Here is a 16,673-nt window from a genome sequence, read left to right as displayed (position 1 = left end):
ACAGTGAACTGAAGCATACATCCAAAGCTCGATAAGAATGGCTGTATCTGAACACAGTCAAGGTCATGAATTGTGCCAGACATAACCCTGACTCTACAGCAGTAGTGAAGGCAATGTGTGACCTCCAAGGGCTGTGCACATGAGCTGACCTTGCAATCCGGCAGAATTAGGGGATATTTGTAGAGAGGAGTGACCAAATAATGGCAAGTGAAGATGAGCCATGCTAGTATACCCCTTCCAGGAATAGTGACTGCTGTAGTTCACTTAACAGGTGCTGCAACAAACCATTGTGTTAAGGGTGTGCACACTTATGCAACCCACGTATTGTATGCATCTCATTCAGCATCTGCATGACTAACACATTTGTTTCACACTGCATTGGATTGCACAGGTCATATGTCACATATCAGGTGTGTGCAATGTTAACATATGCAGTATTGTGGCCTCATCGCATATCATGGAAGAGGCTGGCATGTCAACAAGGATGTGTACACTCCTCATATCCACATTAAGCTTTGAAGGTTGTCGGTGTAATTGGATTTTATTGCTCATACATGCACTGCTGATGATAAGATCTGCAAATCAGAGGTCAGGCATTAACTATTGACATCAGTCCTCATATCATCCCTGGTATGTGTCAGACAAACACATAGGGGCTGTGAGCAACAGAGCAAACAAAACTGCCACACATATCCACATTCAGCAATGGTGTGTACACTCATGAGGTATGGTGCACAGTACATGGCAGTGTGCTGTACAGGTGCACAGCAATACTGTGTACATGGGTGCAGTGTGTTCCAGGGGAAGGGGGATCACCTACTAACACAGCTCATGCATCACAGAGATGTATAATGTTGGTAACAAGGATTGAGTATGGCTGCAGTGCATGCTGTTGAGTGCCATATGTCATACATGTTGACTGTTGGGTAATGAGAGGTCTGTGTAATATCTTTGTGCCACCTCACCTGCAAGTGTGTGTGTGTGTGTGTGTGTGTGTGTGTGTGTGTGTGTGTGTGTGTGTGTGTGTGTGTGTGTGTGAGTGTGTGTGTGTGTGAAGGTAAACCACAATGTACAGGTCTTAAATTACATTTTTTTGCCCCTCACAGGTGGCGAGGTGGGTCAGGGTCCCTCCTGCTGGCAAACTGATGTTAGTGTCCATGCAGACTCTGACAATGATGATCGGCATTGTCAGGCACAGGCAGGGTTGTCAGGGGCTGAAGCTGTGCCATCGGTTGACATCCTACTTTTATCCACCCCATCCCTGCACACAGTCTCAATGCCCATACATACCCCATCACCAGTGGCCATAGATGAGGGACAGTCAGCGGGTGGTGGCATGGGACAGGACAGTTTGGGGACTATGGCAAGTGTGTCGGTACACAGCAGCCATAGCCGGATGACCGGTGAGGTACCACAGAGGCAGATGTACAGGGGTGCTCATAGGAGGGCTGCTGCCCATCATGCCCCTGCCAGAAGTACCATAGCAGTTGCCACCAGACCCATGTTTTGGGCCATAATGGAGGCACAGGCATGTATGGAACATTACACCAGACAGAGTCTGAGGCTCCAAAGGGCTACTATGCAGCTGTACTTGACAACATCCGTGATCTTGCAGGTGCCCACCGTTATTTTGCAGAGGTCCTGGATAGACGGTTGAGTGAGATGGTGGGAATCCTCGACCGTGTGGTGTCTGTGGTAGACTATGTGGTGGGAGCAGGCGGTGGCCACGTCAACGTAGGTCAGCAACACCAACAGGGTTGGTACATACCATACAGGTACCATACAGAGATGGATGAACAACAAATAGATATGGACTTGGGTAACGAGACATTATTCTCTAATAAATCAATAATGGAAGATCATTCAACGCCAGAATTACGTATTGACTTTACGAACACTACAGGACTTGATTTAGGAATGACCAATGTCAGCACCACAACACCACTGGTAGATACAACTGTAGCCCCAATTCTGCCAGAAATAGTTAAAAATGTATCAGGTGACTTCAGTCTATACAATTTTAGTCATGTTAAATTTGACACCAGTATGGTGGAATTACTATCCAGGGGATTTAGTTTTATTCCTACAAAGTCTATTGACATTGTCAATACCATACTGGATGTCAAACTATTTGTTAGGAAATTAAATTTTAAAGTATTAATTGGAGATTCCCTTGACATGACTAGTTCAAATACATTACACATACCTAGTACCTTTAACCCTCTCTTACACCCTGTATTGGAATTATTTGAAAGGTGTTGCGAATTGGACTTGAGACACTCGTGTTTGAGTAAACCAAAAAAGTATAACAATAACAACACTTCAAAAGAGGACAGGGAATTTATTGAATACCTTGGCACACAAAACTTACGGTTTTGTAAACCAGATAAGGGTGGAGGGTTGGTAGTATTCACTACTGATGACTACGAGGAACGCATGTATCAGGTACTAAAATCAGATAAGTACGATCTTAGTTCCAGGTCAGAGGTTAATCGTGCTTATAAATTAATAAAGGACACTATTGAAGATTTACTTATTGAAAGCAGAATTGATTCTAAGACGCATGCATATTTAACTACATCTTACCCTAGTTATGCATGTGTTTTCGGCATCCCGAAAATACATAAGAGTATAAACAACCCACCTCTTAGATTACTAGTGGATAGTAGGGGATCACCTACGTACACATGTGCAAAGTTAGTTGACAGCATGCTCCAAAAATATGTCCAGATGGAACATCACATCTGTAAGGACTCATGGTCATTTCTGGACACAATAAGAGGCATTGGGACTGATATGGAAGCAAACTTTGTAACAGTAGATGTCAAGGATTTGTATAGCAGTATTCCACAAGATATTGCTTTGGAATGGGTTTGTTATATGATGAAGAAACACCATGCACCGGATAGGGAGATCTATTTGGTTACGTTATTAGGTGACTTAATTTTGACATATAATTTCTTCATTTTTGGAGACGAATTTTACAAACAAAAAGTGGGGGTTGCTATGGGATCGCCATGTGGCGGTAGTATAGCCAATTTGGTTATGGCTTATTGGGAGTCCAATTATGTTTTTTCACAACAAAACCCATACTTTGACTCATTCCTCCTTTACACTAGGTTCCTGGATGACATCTTTCTACTTGTGAGGGTAGGTGAGTGTGAAGTAGAATGGATGGTCCAATATTTTAATCAAAGTACCACCTTTTTACAGTTTACTTACACATTTTCGACGTTGAACATTGCTTATTTAGATGTGATGCTTAGTAAGGATTTAACACTTAATTGTTTCACTGCCAAAATTTATAGAAAAGAAACATACTCAAACACATTCTTGCACTACACCAGCTGCCACCCATTTTTTCAAAAAAGATCTGTAATTAAAGGGCAGCTGGTTCGTGCTGCTAGAATGGTATCACTTGACAACGATTTTTATGCTGAATGTTCTACTTTAAAGAACATGTTTATGGCACGTGGATACCCCACCGAGTTACTAGATGAATTAATACAAGAAGTTACTAATAAAAGAAGTGAACATTTTTACAATCCACTACTACCAGTCATTACTAATAACATCATTAACACATCTACAAGCCCTCACACTAATACATTTACGAGTGGGTCAGATGGGTTTGTTGAGATTGATGTGACTGATAAACTTGGGACATTAATGAATCCAGTGTTGCCAGTTTCAACACTGACTGACGAAAACTGTAAGAGTACTTTTATTACTACATTTAGTAAAGATAGCAAAATATGTACTGACATTATATTTAAGAACTGGGAATTGTTTAGAGCAGACCCAGATATTTACAACAAAACAGGCCCTTGTCCTAAGATTGTATATAAGAAAGGAAAAAATCTAAAAAATATTTTGGAATTTAAGAAAGGAAGTAAGACATCGAAGGTAGGAACATATAAATGTCAGAATTGTAATCACTGTAAATATGTTGAAGAGGGTACACAATTTTGTATTAACAATTGTAGATACAAAATAGGTTTTAAATTAAATTGCAATTCATGTTATGTGGTTTATTTAGCTAGATGCCAACAATGTCCGGCCTTCTATATTGGTAAAACCATTAGAAGGCTGAGAGACCGTATATATGAACACTTATACGCTATTAAGACATCTAAAATGGAAAACGCACTAGCTAAACATGTATTTATTAATCACAACCACAGTTTTAAATTTATTGCTATAGACCACATTCCAGTTAACAAAAGAGGTGGCCCAAGACCTGTACAATTAGAAGAAGCTGAATTAATTTGGCAAGTAAGATTGTATGCCTGTTGTTATCCAGGCTTAAATAACACTTGTTCAATTTCTAGCCTGTTGAAACTAAAGAGCTTAAAAAGATAAATATCATTGGTACACTTTAATTATGTGCTTTGATTATGATCTGTGTTCTATATATTGTTACTAGCACATTTGATAAGATTACAGATTATAATTTATTTTTAATTACTTATTTTACTAGTTACTTTTACTGTTTTGTACTTGTTTTGCTTTTATTTCCTTGTTGTTAGCCCTTTAACAACTTAATTGATTAATGAAGTTAAATAGGCTCTCAGGATGTAACTATTATAAAACTGTAAATGTTGGTTTAAAGTGTGTGAAGATTCTGAAGAAGTCGGGTATTTGACCTGATGAAAAGCGCTTCAATTTTATTGTTTTTCAGTAAAGAAAAGTTTTACTACTTTGGTGTCACTGGTTACGGTCTTTTTGGTTTAGTTTGTTGAAGCTGTTGCTGTTTGCTTTTCTTAGGTGGAGGTCTACGTTGATGTGAAACAACTCACTGCCGCTCTCGTAGTGGCAGTACCATCACCAGCACTACAGGGGGTTGCTGTCCACACCACAATGCAGCAGGCCACATGCACATGGCCCTGACTGGTCCCAACAGGGACACAGATCCAGTGGACAATTGTCATCATCAGGGGAGAGTACCATATCTGGGCCTCTGCCTGGTAGTGCCTGTGAAACCCCTGGCAGGCACAGTTCCCATGCCCATGGTCAGAGACAGTGAACTGTACACCCTGTCATGTGTGGTCTACAGCTGTCCAACAAACTCCTGTATAGGGCAGCCACATGGCAGACATGTGTGCATACATGCACACACAATTCACCAACACAGTTAGGGCACCTCCCCTACCTACACACACCACATCTGCATAGCCCATTTAATAACAAACCCCCTAACCCACGCACATGATGTCAACCAAATGGCTCAGCCTAGGCCTCTGGCAAACCCACAACACACCCTGTGCATATGATGATACTTGTGCCACATCCCTGTCATCCATACCATTGATGCAGGGACATGCTGATATGGTTCTGATGCACAGGGTGAATGTCCTAAGGTTTTGCAATGTAATGCTGTTTAACATGTTTTCAGCTGGAATGATTAATGTTTACATGTCAGGGTGTGTAGCTTTCCAGCCATGATGCATTATACTGTTATTAACACTGACTGATTGTGGTCTCCATAATGTATTCTGTTTGTGTTCTAGGTGTCTGTGTCAGCAGGATGTTGGTCTGCTGTCCTGTCCTACAAGGGGTGTAGCACTGTGGTGACACATTGACTGTGTCATATCCCGGGTACAGCTGAGCACAGGTAACAGGTCTGTATAACAGTTACTGCATGTGCCATATGGCTCATAGGTCTGAGGGGTGTATGCAGGTGAGTGTATGGTGGCTGATGTCAGCAGCTCTTCTACAGTGGACAATTGTAAGTGTACTGGGTGGCACACACCAAATGTCCTTGAATATCACACACACACACACACACACACACACACACACACGCGCGCGCAAAGGCTTTGGTGTTGAGGCAATGCACAGAAAATACTGTTCACATGGATGTATTTTATTTTGCAGTGAACTCATTTTAGCCTATGCAATTCCACCCAGACCAAATTGCCAAATCATCACATCAGGAAATAATCAGTTTGCCAGTTTAATGTCATTGACAATGGTACTGGCAGGGTATATGCCCTCTTCCCCAATGTAGTGCAATCCTGGAGTTGGTAATTATAGGTGTACTGATGTGAGTGGCACAGCCCCCACTTTGGAAGGTGTGGGGTGGTGTAGAACCACACATAGTGTGATTAACAACTACTTAACCTGTTAACATAAACTGTACAGAATAACAGCACACTAATCGGGGGGATACCCACAACAATAACCCCAATGTGAGTGGCTGTGGCCACAACAACTACACCCATGTATATATACCAACTCCTGTATCACTGTACAGTTGTACAGTGGGGAAGAGTGCATTTACGCATCCACTGCTAGTTTTGCTTGAATGTATTTCCACAAGATGATTGCTTTGAAATGTTACCTTTAGCCAGTTAGTTCTCAGACAAATGATCTCCTGGGGCATATATTTTCTGCAAACTGAAGTAGATCCCTTCATATACACACACACTTACTTGGCAACACTGAGACTAGAACCCCTACCTAGGTACTTATTGCTATTAATGTGTTTGGCTTTAATTGCACACACCACAGAGTTTTTAGGGTAAGGTGTGTCCCAAGTTTTCTGTTAAGTGAAGAACATCACCAGGGCTTGTACAGTATGGTAATGAGGGATGTACTGGATGTTAATGAACAATATATAGTATGACATACTGTCATATACACATTGACAAACACATGCAGTCATAGACACATTTGACAGACCTGGGTTTAGCAGTGCTAACTAACTTGCATTGAGTCCATTCAGTTTCAGAGATTTTGCACACAGCGCATGCATCATTGGGCTGGATAGTGTAATCAGTTATCTGTGTGGTTGACCGTGACAGCAGTCATCATACAGTGGACCTTAGGACATGTACTGGGGGTACCATGGTGTAAACACAGTATACCCAGCACCCACATCCCACACTGGATATTGTACTCACTGAAACAATGATAATGCTCTGACATACCCACAATCAAACATTGACCAGGACTGCAATACAACCTAATCTAATCAGTGCTACTACAGAGATATGCATTTACTGCACATGCCACAGGGATAGTAGGGTGAGGGTTTGTCATGGCTCTCCTAATGTCAGCAACATCACTATCCATTATAATGTATGGCAAGGTTTATTGTATTTGGAGAATGTGGCCTCAGAATGCTGTCTCCTACACATATGCACACTCACACACATACACATACTTGCCAGGACTCAGAGGGTAACCCATGCCTATCTACCCATTTGTAAAACAGTGTTATGCTGGTACTGCAAGCTCCATGTAGCCCATAGGGTGAAGAGTGTAACAAGGTACATTTAATGTCAATTATAGCAGCAGCCATTTCTAGGTATGGCAATGGGGGGAGTAGTGGGTGAGAAGGCCCTCAGAGTATTGTCAACTACAAGTTTACAAACACACAAATACTGTTATTCTCAGTAATGCACACTGACGCATTTGTCAGTACTGGAGTCCATTGGTGCAGGTGTTCCTAGGTGTGTACCAGGCTAATGTCCATGGAGAGATGAGAAGAGTAGGGCATGTGGGTACACTGGTATCATGCCACCTGACATTTATCAGCAGGCCATCTATCAACCGATGCCACTTTAGTGATCCCCAGTGTGACAGTTAAATTCAACATCCAGTCATCTGGTTTTCTCTTGCAGAGGGCCAGTGAGGTGCTCCAATTGACATGTATGCAACATATATTACATAACATGGCCAGTGTCTGGGTTAGACACCTGTACCCAAGCATGTTCTGTTGACTGTTGTAGTCTTGTTGAGGTATCCATGGCATGTGGTGCATACAGGGTAGGGTTTCCTAGCTGTGTCATTCATAACACAGTTGGGCAGACATGTCAGTGTCAGTCAATCATAGATTTCCTGTAAGCAGCCAAGATGAATACCTTACATCTGCACATCTATACAGAGGACAGACAGAAATTAGCTAGCCAACAGGTTATACATTAGGATGAATGTTTTGACAGATAGATGTCTGACACTGATAGGTATGCCATTATTACATGACAGCAACCCTCAATGACATGTCCTAAACACATAGTAGTCTACAGTTAATATCCACATATCAGATCAATATCCAATAGGAGATACTTAATAACAAACAGCTCGCACACAAAGAGCATGATAGTCAGTACTCAGAGTCCAGCTTTGCATGCAGGGGTGTATGGTTCCAGTACTATAATCTGCAATCTACTCTTACTTGGAAAAGCACTGCTAAAAGTAGTAACATAGTGATACAATATATACAAGTGTTACTGCATATAACCTGGGATACTACCCATGTATGGAACACATACAAAGAGAAAAAATTGTTGTACTAGCCATGTATACTCAGGTGTCCCATACAGTATACTCACACCCCTTGCTACTGTAATGGCAGCACATAGAAGCATGTTATGTAGATAGAATTAAATACACTTATTAAATATATCATTACCCTGCTATTTTATCAGACTGGAATGTGATCACTGATTACTAGGGCTGAGCTATCCCAAGCAAGTGTAAACATTGCTTAAATGTAAATGCTAAGCAGATTTGTGCACTGGTGAGCGAAGCCTACACAGTGTAAGCACCTATTTGTTTAACCGTACGTTAGCATCACTTGCCATCACGCAAACCCATTCAAAACTGACTTAACCACTCTGTATCCAACAGTCCTTGTTCTGCCTAGCAACAAAGTAAGCAGCTCTTGAATCCAGGACTCTGTACACTATAGTCACAGCCGTTAATCACTAAGCCATCTGAGGTGTAATTATGTCTGTTGTTTTCTCAAATATATCATTCAGTACACATACTGAATAGTAGTGAACAACTGCTTTGACTACTCCAATTGTTTACTACTTGTAAGTGAAAATAGTGTTGAATCAGTCATGTTTTATATCTAAATATACACATATCAGATAAATATGGTGGGATACATCTGGAAAGGTATATACACTAATGTTTACACATAAGGATATGGATATATGTACATATGTAGATATATGTATACATGTACACACACACACACACACACACATATATATATTTATATATATATATATATATATGTGTGTGTGTGTGTGTGTGTGTGTGTGTGTGTGTGTGTGTGCGTATATAACATATGCCTATAACATGTAGTGGAGTCATACCTCAGCACCATAAGTCACAACCTCTTAGTGCAAGGTTCATAGGTTGGTTCATAGGTTGGTACTAGGCTACCGGCCCTAGGGCCTATACAAGCCTAGCCATAAAAATTCCCTGGCTATTTCTTCCCACACTATTTATAGGTTCATAGGTTGGTACTAGGTACTAGGGAATGTAATGTAAGTATTGCAGGTATAAATGTAGAATGTTGCTACAGTAACAATGGTTGTGTCAACAGACATGTTGTGTAGGAAGTCACTTCTGATACTGATATGTACGCCATCAGTTACTGACAGACATCATAAAATCATCATAGTGAAGTACCACACAAATCACAGTAATGATCCTGTGGAATACAGCAGAAATATGACCAATAAACATGGGCAGTCTGAAACAATCTGGTCAGTCCGGAGGTATACACAGAACTCTTTAGTGAAAGACGTGTGGACTAAGCCTGACAAAGGGGATGTTTACAACCATGAAAATGGGGGATATATCACACATACTGGACTAGATAAGCTTACACAGTTGATGAATTCACACCCTCCTGTCTGTCCTAGCACATATTAACCGGAGGAGCAGAGGTTCCAAGCACACATACTTCCCACTGGTTATTGACATACATCTTCACAGCATCACACTGCTTTTTCAGAAATGCAGAACACATATGGTGGCCAGGCAACAGTACATCTGACAAATATCTGGACATAACATCACACTAGGTAAATACAGTTAGCTGCTAGGCATGTCACAACACACTGTGTAAACTACAGGCAGACTGCCACAACACTGACCCAAGTTTCCTATGGGGGAATACACATGTACTTGCAAATATAGCAGGTACTACAGGCATGTAACAGCACAGAGTAACAGACACCAGTGTGAAAGCGCATACCCACAACCAATTTCAACACAGTCACAGTCACATTATGGTAAGCCTAATTAATAGTACAGTATATGGACTGTGTGAACAAAACCATCCTATTTGCCACTCACACACTAACCCTACATATACTGGCCCAGTTTACAGTGTAGTCTGAAGCCTGACTGTGTTATGTGACATGTCTCAGTCTGGCCCTACAAACATATATGCTGACAGGGTACAAGAAACTGGAGCAGCATGCAACATCAGCTAGAACAGGACCAAGAACACTGACATCTACCACAGTCTGCACACAGGCCAAGTAACATATTCACAATACACTGCTACAAAATACTGACATTTTGTTAACAATCACAATAAGTACACAGACCTCAAAGCTGTACAGACTACAACAGAATGTCCAGGTTTTGTCCTCAACTATAAGGTCTACTATACATAACATGTCTAGCAGTCTGATATATCACTGGCTTTTTATCAGGAATGATGTCAGTAAATAATGATATACTGTACACATGCACCTCTTACTGCATGACATATGGACAAAGGGTGACAGACTTGGGGGACAGAGGCACAAACACAGGGTCAATATTAACATGTTGTTGTGATAAACTGAGAAACTTCCTGGTGTAACAGGGTTTGTTGTGATATATTTTTTCTGAGGGATATGAAGTCAGTAACATACACACGGATGTCACCATGTACTGAATGCAATCATCAGAGTATGCTACTGCATTTCTAAAGATACGAAATGTGTGAGTAACACACCACATCTAAGACTCAAAACTCTGGCCAGTCTGCAGATAGCCCTACAGGTGAGAGTTTCCTCAACCACATAACACTGTCATGCCAGACTTTAAATCATGTAAAACAGCCATATCCACACAAACCCTGTTAAACCATTACTTCAAATGTAGAACAGCAATCCTTACATTCTGTTCCCATGTCTGGAACATCCCCCCTCCTGTTTGTTGGCCTGTCTCCACAGTGTATGTTGTAAGAGGTATTTCCAACTACCCTCTATGATGTTGTTTGTCAGACACCCACACGAGGTCCTGCTCACAGTGAAGGAAAAGGGCCAACACCCACATGAAGTGCTTAGTTATAGGAGTGTGTTGCCATGCAATTGACTATAGGAATGATACCACAGCTGTTCCACATGCAATTAGCAAGCGGGAGACTCCAATTCATGCACAGGCCATCAGCTGATCATGAGCATTACCTACAAAAGTCAAGCTGCTGTCTATGCAAAACAGATGTACTTTTCCCCATCCACCAGAGAGAGAGAGAGAGTTAAAGACAGCGAGAAAGTAAGAAAGGAAGGGAGTAAGAGCCATGCGTGTTTGTGTATGAGCTGTTGGTGGAGAGTGGTAGCTGGGTATTATAACAGTTGCTGATATTGTTTACTAATCCATACTGTCACATAGTAATTGCACATGGCTGTGGATTGTCTACAACATCATCTACAGTGTTTGAAAACTGTTGGCCTTGTAATGTGGACATTGAAACATATAGGTCTTCAATATAATGATGTAGCAAAACCCACTCTGCAATGGATCCTGTCATTACACAATCACCCCAACACCCACACAGGATAGTCATGACATACACACAAGCACACACTTACCACTACTGAATATCAACCTCCTACCTGACTATGTATTGCTATTACAGTGCTATGCAGTTATTGCACATGCCACTGAGCTTACATGTTGGAGAGCTGAAGGTGAGTAACATCAGCAGCAGTGCTAAAGGAGGATTAAGGGAATTGTAGTAAGTGTGAATGTCCACAACATCAGGTGTCAACAAAGACACACACACACACACACACACACACACACACACTCTCAGAAACACACACATTATCACAGTTGTCAGGATCAAGATTAGAACTCCTACCTAAATAGTTTACTACACTACAGTATCATGCAGTTATCACAAGCACCACAGAGCTTATACGACTGAAACATGGCCAAAGGGTTATTTCAAGGTGATCGACATCAACAGGTGTGCTAAAGTAGGGCAATGGAAGGTGTAGTGAGTGCGAATGGCTTCAAAATCATTCAGCTCCACACACACACACACATACACACACACACACACACACACACACACACACACACACACACACACACACACACACACACACTTGCCAGTACTGAGATACATAGTGTCATTGCTTCACAGGTGTGTAGGAAGTGAATGGGCCTGAAGGCTGTACAAGGCTAGGCCAAGGGAATACCTTGGCTTCAGGCCACATGACAATAATCCTCAGTATGGCTCGCGGGTGTAGTCCCTAAAGTGGTGCCCAGGGGTGGGTATTGTATTCAACATCCACTCATCTGGGTTACTATTGTGGGTGGCCAGTGATGTGCACTGCTTCCCATGTATGTGATATATATTCCATAGCATGCACAGTGTCTGGGTTGTGCACGTCCCACACTCATATTCTTTGACATGTGGAAGTGTACTTGAGATCTCTGGGGCATGTTGTGTGGACAGATCATTATCTTCTGATGTAGCATTCCTGACCTCATATGGTGAGACCTGGCTATGTAACTGAGGTCGTGCTTGCACATATGTTGACAGCCTGATACGGGTATTCAGTGGGGTTAGTGGCGTCTGTCCATACAGTGCATGTGTAAAAGGCATGGTATTCCCTTTGTGGGTTACATTTGTAGACTCTAGAGTTGTTGCAGGTGTCCAGTGGGGAACATAGCAAAAGGGCCACTGTACACATTTATTTGACCACTGATGGGATGGAACAAGGTGCCATGCCCTTTTACTTGCTGAATAACACACACTTAGTCAGGAGATGTAACACATTAAAGTACTTTCTGATGTCAGTGGCACAGTTGTGGTCAACAGGCATGTAGTCCCCTGCAATCACACCGTGGTTACTATCTGTGAGACCAATATGCAGGGAACTGCCAATATAGTGGTTGGTGCCTAGCCAAGTGTGTTTGTGTATGAGAAGTGGGTGGAGAGTGTTCTCTGAGTAATAGAAGTGTTGCCTATATTGTTGACCAGTCCATAATGTCACATGTAGTGCTATGGATTGTCTACACCAACCTCTCTGGTGTTTGACATCTGTTGTCCTTCTAAGGTGGACATTATGACATATACTAAGTCCTCAAAATAATAATTTAGCAAAACCCACCCCACAATGGATCCTGTTATTACACAATCACATCAACCTCCACACAGGATATAGGGTTATTTCAAGGTGACTGACATCAGCAGGCATGCTAAAGTAGGGCAATGGGAGGTGTAGTGACTATGAATGGCCTCAAAATCATTCATCCCCACACACACACACACACACACACACACACACACACACACACACACACACATACACACACACACACACACACACACACACAGAGCATTTCACAGTTGCCATGTCTGGGATTAGAACTCCTACCTAACTAGTTTTCTACACTACAATATTACACACGTATCGCAAGTGCCATGCAGCTTATAGGGCTGAAGCTTGGCCAAAAGGTTATTTCAAGGTGACTGACATCAGCAGGAGTGCAAACATGGGCAATGGGAAGTGCAGTGTGTGTGAATGGGCCATACAACATTCCTCTGGGAACACACCCACACATTCAGTCACACACAGCTTTACATTTGACAGGACTGGGTATACAAATGCTAGATGAATACTGATTTGTACTATCATGTTACACAGTTATCACAAGCACCACAGACACTACAGGGCTGAGGGCAACCAAAAGCAATGTCTACAGTGATTGACATCAGCACATCATGTGATGTTGGCCAATTGGATGTGTGGTGGGTGAGACAGGCCTCATGATGGAAATCTCTCTGTCACTGTCTGTCTCTCTCTCTCTCTTCCCCACATCTCTGTGTGTGTATATTTGACATATTATAGTGTGTTGGCCTTGGATATGTGTGAGTATTCCTAGCCAATGTGTGTGCAAAGCATGAATGGTATACAATGTGGTGTGTGCACAGACATCTGCGACCGACAGATATGCATAGTCCACAGTGTTGTCAGACATGGCCTTCATTTCTATAAGTGTAGGAGCATGCCCAGTATGACCTTCTGTATTGAGTGTGTGAATCCATTCCAGGTAGTTTGTACTCCAGTCCAGGGTTTGTTGTTCTACACCTACAGCCAGCAACCTGTTTCTGCAAGATATCTGTAGATAGGTTGACAATATGGAGTCACAATGGGTGACAGATAGTGGGATACTGTAACTATTGTGTCGGTGCAGCTTGTGTTACATGGTTGGTGTTAACAGAGATAGACATATGTACTGTTTTACACTGTGATGCATTATGGCATCAACTACTGACAGATATACTTATTTGCTCACAGTTATTTCCTGGAAAATACAAGATGAATGAAGCTGTGTCCAGTATTGTGGTCTGCAGCCTACATATTCTTGCACACTCATGCCGTTCTGGAGGGGTAGCTGCAGACACTTGCTGATGGGTCTGTGTAAATGGTCCAGCACCTTGGTACTGTGGTGTTTGAGGATCCCCTTCTTATACATATATCGACTAAACAGAATGGCCATATCCTGCTGTGGCCATACCTCTCAGCTGTACAAATTCACCCAGGTTACCCAGAGGCAGGGCTCATATATCTGGTCAGTTCTCCTTCACATTGTGATTTATGAGCAGGTTTGTAGCCACCCATTACTGGGTTTGCAGGCAGGGGTAGTATGGGCACACATCAGAGTTTCAGACTTCACACACTCCATGACGTCCATGCTTCTACACCTCCCCACTCTGTTATTCTATCCTCTTCCTAACATTATGTGAGCAATATCTGAGAATTATCCCTATAGTTGTCCCTTCATCCCAGCGGTATTTAGGGGTTGGTCCACAGTTCATGCAGTAGGACATGGTGGGCATGCTACTGGGATTTGTCAACATGGTCCTGCATTTGTGATCTGTTGACTGTGTTATGTTATTAGTTGGGACCCCATGAGATAACATACATTGGTCCTACCGGTGAGGCACAGGCCTTTCACAGAGGACTGTAGGCCATTTGGTAGTGATGCAGGCCATCTGTAGCAGGCCATTGCATTCTGTCACTCCTACATTCCCACCCTGTGAGCCACTTGATTCCCGTGGGGTGACATGGTAAGTGTGTGAGGTGTTAGTGGCAGTAGTTACTGTCCATATTAATCCATTGGTCTGGATGCTGGCAGCGTGCTGCTTACAGCAAGGGACACACCTGCATGGGACACCTCTTCAGCATGCTGCATTCTGTGGGTATTCCCATACAGAAGTGGGCGTCATACTGTATTCATTCCCAACAACAAGGATATGACCTGTGATAAACCTGTGGCTAATGGTGGGGTGAGCTGAGTGCATGTGTGATATGGAAGCTTTTTGCAGCTGACTCACAGATATACCTGGGACATTGCCCTTATGCTGCCTTGTGTGGGGAAATAGGCAGTCTCTCATTACTTCATAACTGGACCTTTTGTGGTCTGCCACTGATTGGCCAGACTACATCAGTATTCCATAATACATGGACAACTAATGTGCTGCTAAGCTGTATGTACCATTCCAAAGGTATGTGCAGTTGACAGTTACATTTTATGTACTCTGTCTAAGGTAATTCTACCTGTGTATTGTGTGTATGTCTGGGCCCACATTCATATAGCATGTACATCTTTCAGACAGTGACAGATATTGACATCTGGACAGTGAGTATGGATGACTGCTGACATGGGTATTGCTGAGAAGCATTGTGGTTGGCACTGCAGTTGTCTGAACATGGCCCTGTCATCAGCAGTACTAGCCATAGGCTATGCCTACATGCTGACCACTTCCAGACAATATTGAACACACAACAACCAGACACATGGACTCCCGCATATTGTACACATGCAACAATCTATCCTGTAAATTGGGCCAGCTCAGGTAATCTGTGCTCCACTGTTATTAAACCTACATGTACATGTTACTGCATTTCTACATAGGATTGTGGGGGGGGGGGGGCAAACCTGGCAACTTAAAACATTTGCTGTGACTGTACTGGTATTTCAGGTACTCTGTTGGCTTCCATTTCATTTTGTATTCTGACCTATCATACAGACTGGAGGCATATCAGTAGATTACAGATCGTAGGTTTTATTGACCTACATTTCAGTTTCAGACTTCTTACCCTTCAGAACTAACATACACCTGCAAGACCTGTTGTAGTCTGTCTGTGTAGGTCTGGAGGGGGGGGGGGCTGTTCACCATTGCCATCAATTGGAGGCCTTAGCCCAACCTTTTTTTATGATCATCTACAGCTGTCCTGCTGGCTGAGGCTGTTGATGGGTATGTGAGCCTCACTGACATGCATGTGTGTGTCCTATGGACACAAATTTGGGCCACCACAAGTACTGCAGTGGGAATTGCCACCTTGTCTAGTACTGCCCAGTATATTGACACCAGTATTTGTTATGGATTTCATGCTGCCCATATAGGTGTCCAATATCTACTGCCATCCCATTCAGCCACCTGATTTCCTTGCATGCTCACATCCATACCATAGATACAACTATCAGAACATACTACTCCATTCAGCAGTTGATAAGAAGAGTGACTTACCATGTGGCTGTGCCAGTACTGAGGACAGTGCTGGATGGTTGACTATGTTGGATGCACATAGTACACTCCCTATACATGGTAAAGCACAGGCAGTGTC

The sequence above is a fragment of the Protopterus annectens genome, chromosome 7.part0, assembly GCF_019279795.1.
Source record: "Protopterus annectens isolate FY-2018-M chromosome 7.part0, PAN1.0, whole genome shotgun sequence".
In the NCBI taxonomy this organism is placed as follows: Eukaryota; Metazoa; Chordata; order Ceratodontiformes; family Protopteridae; genus Protopterus; species Protopterus annectens.
This window is presented reverse-complemented; position numbering follows the sequence as displayed.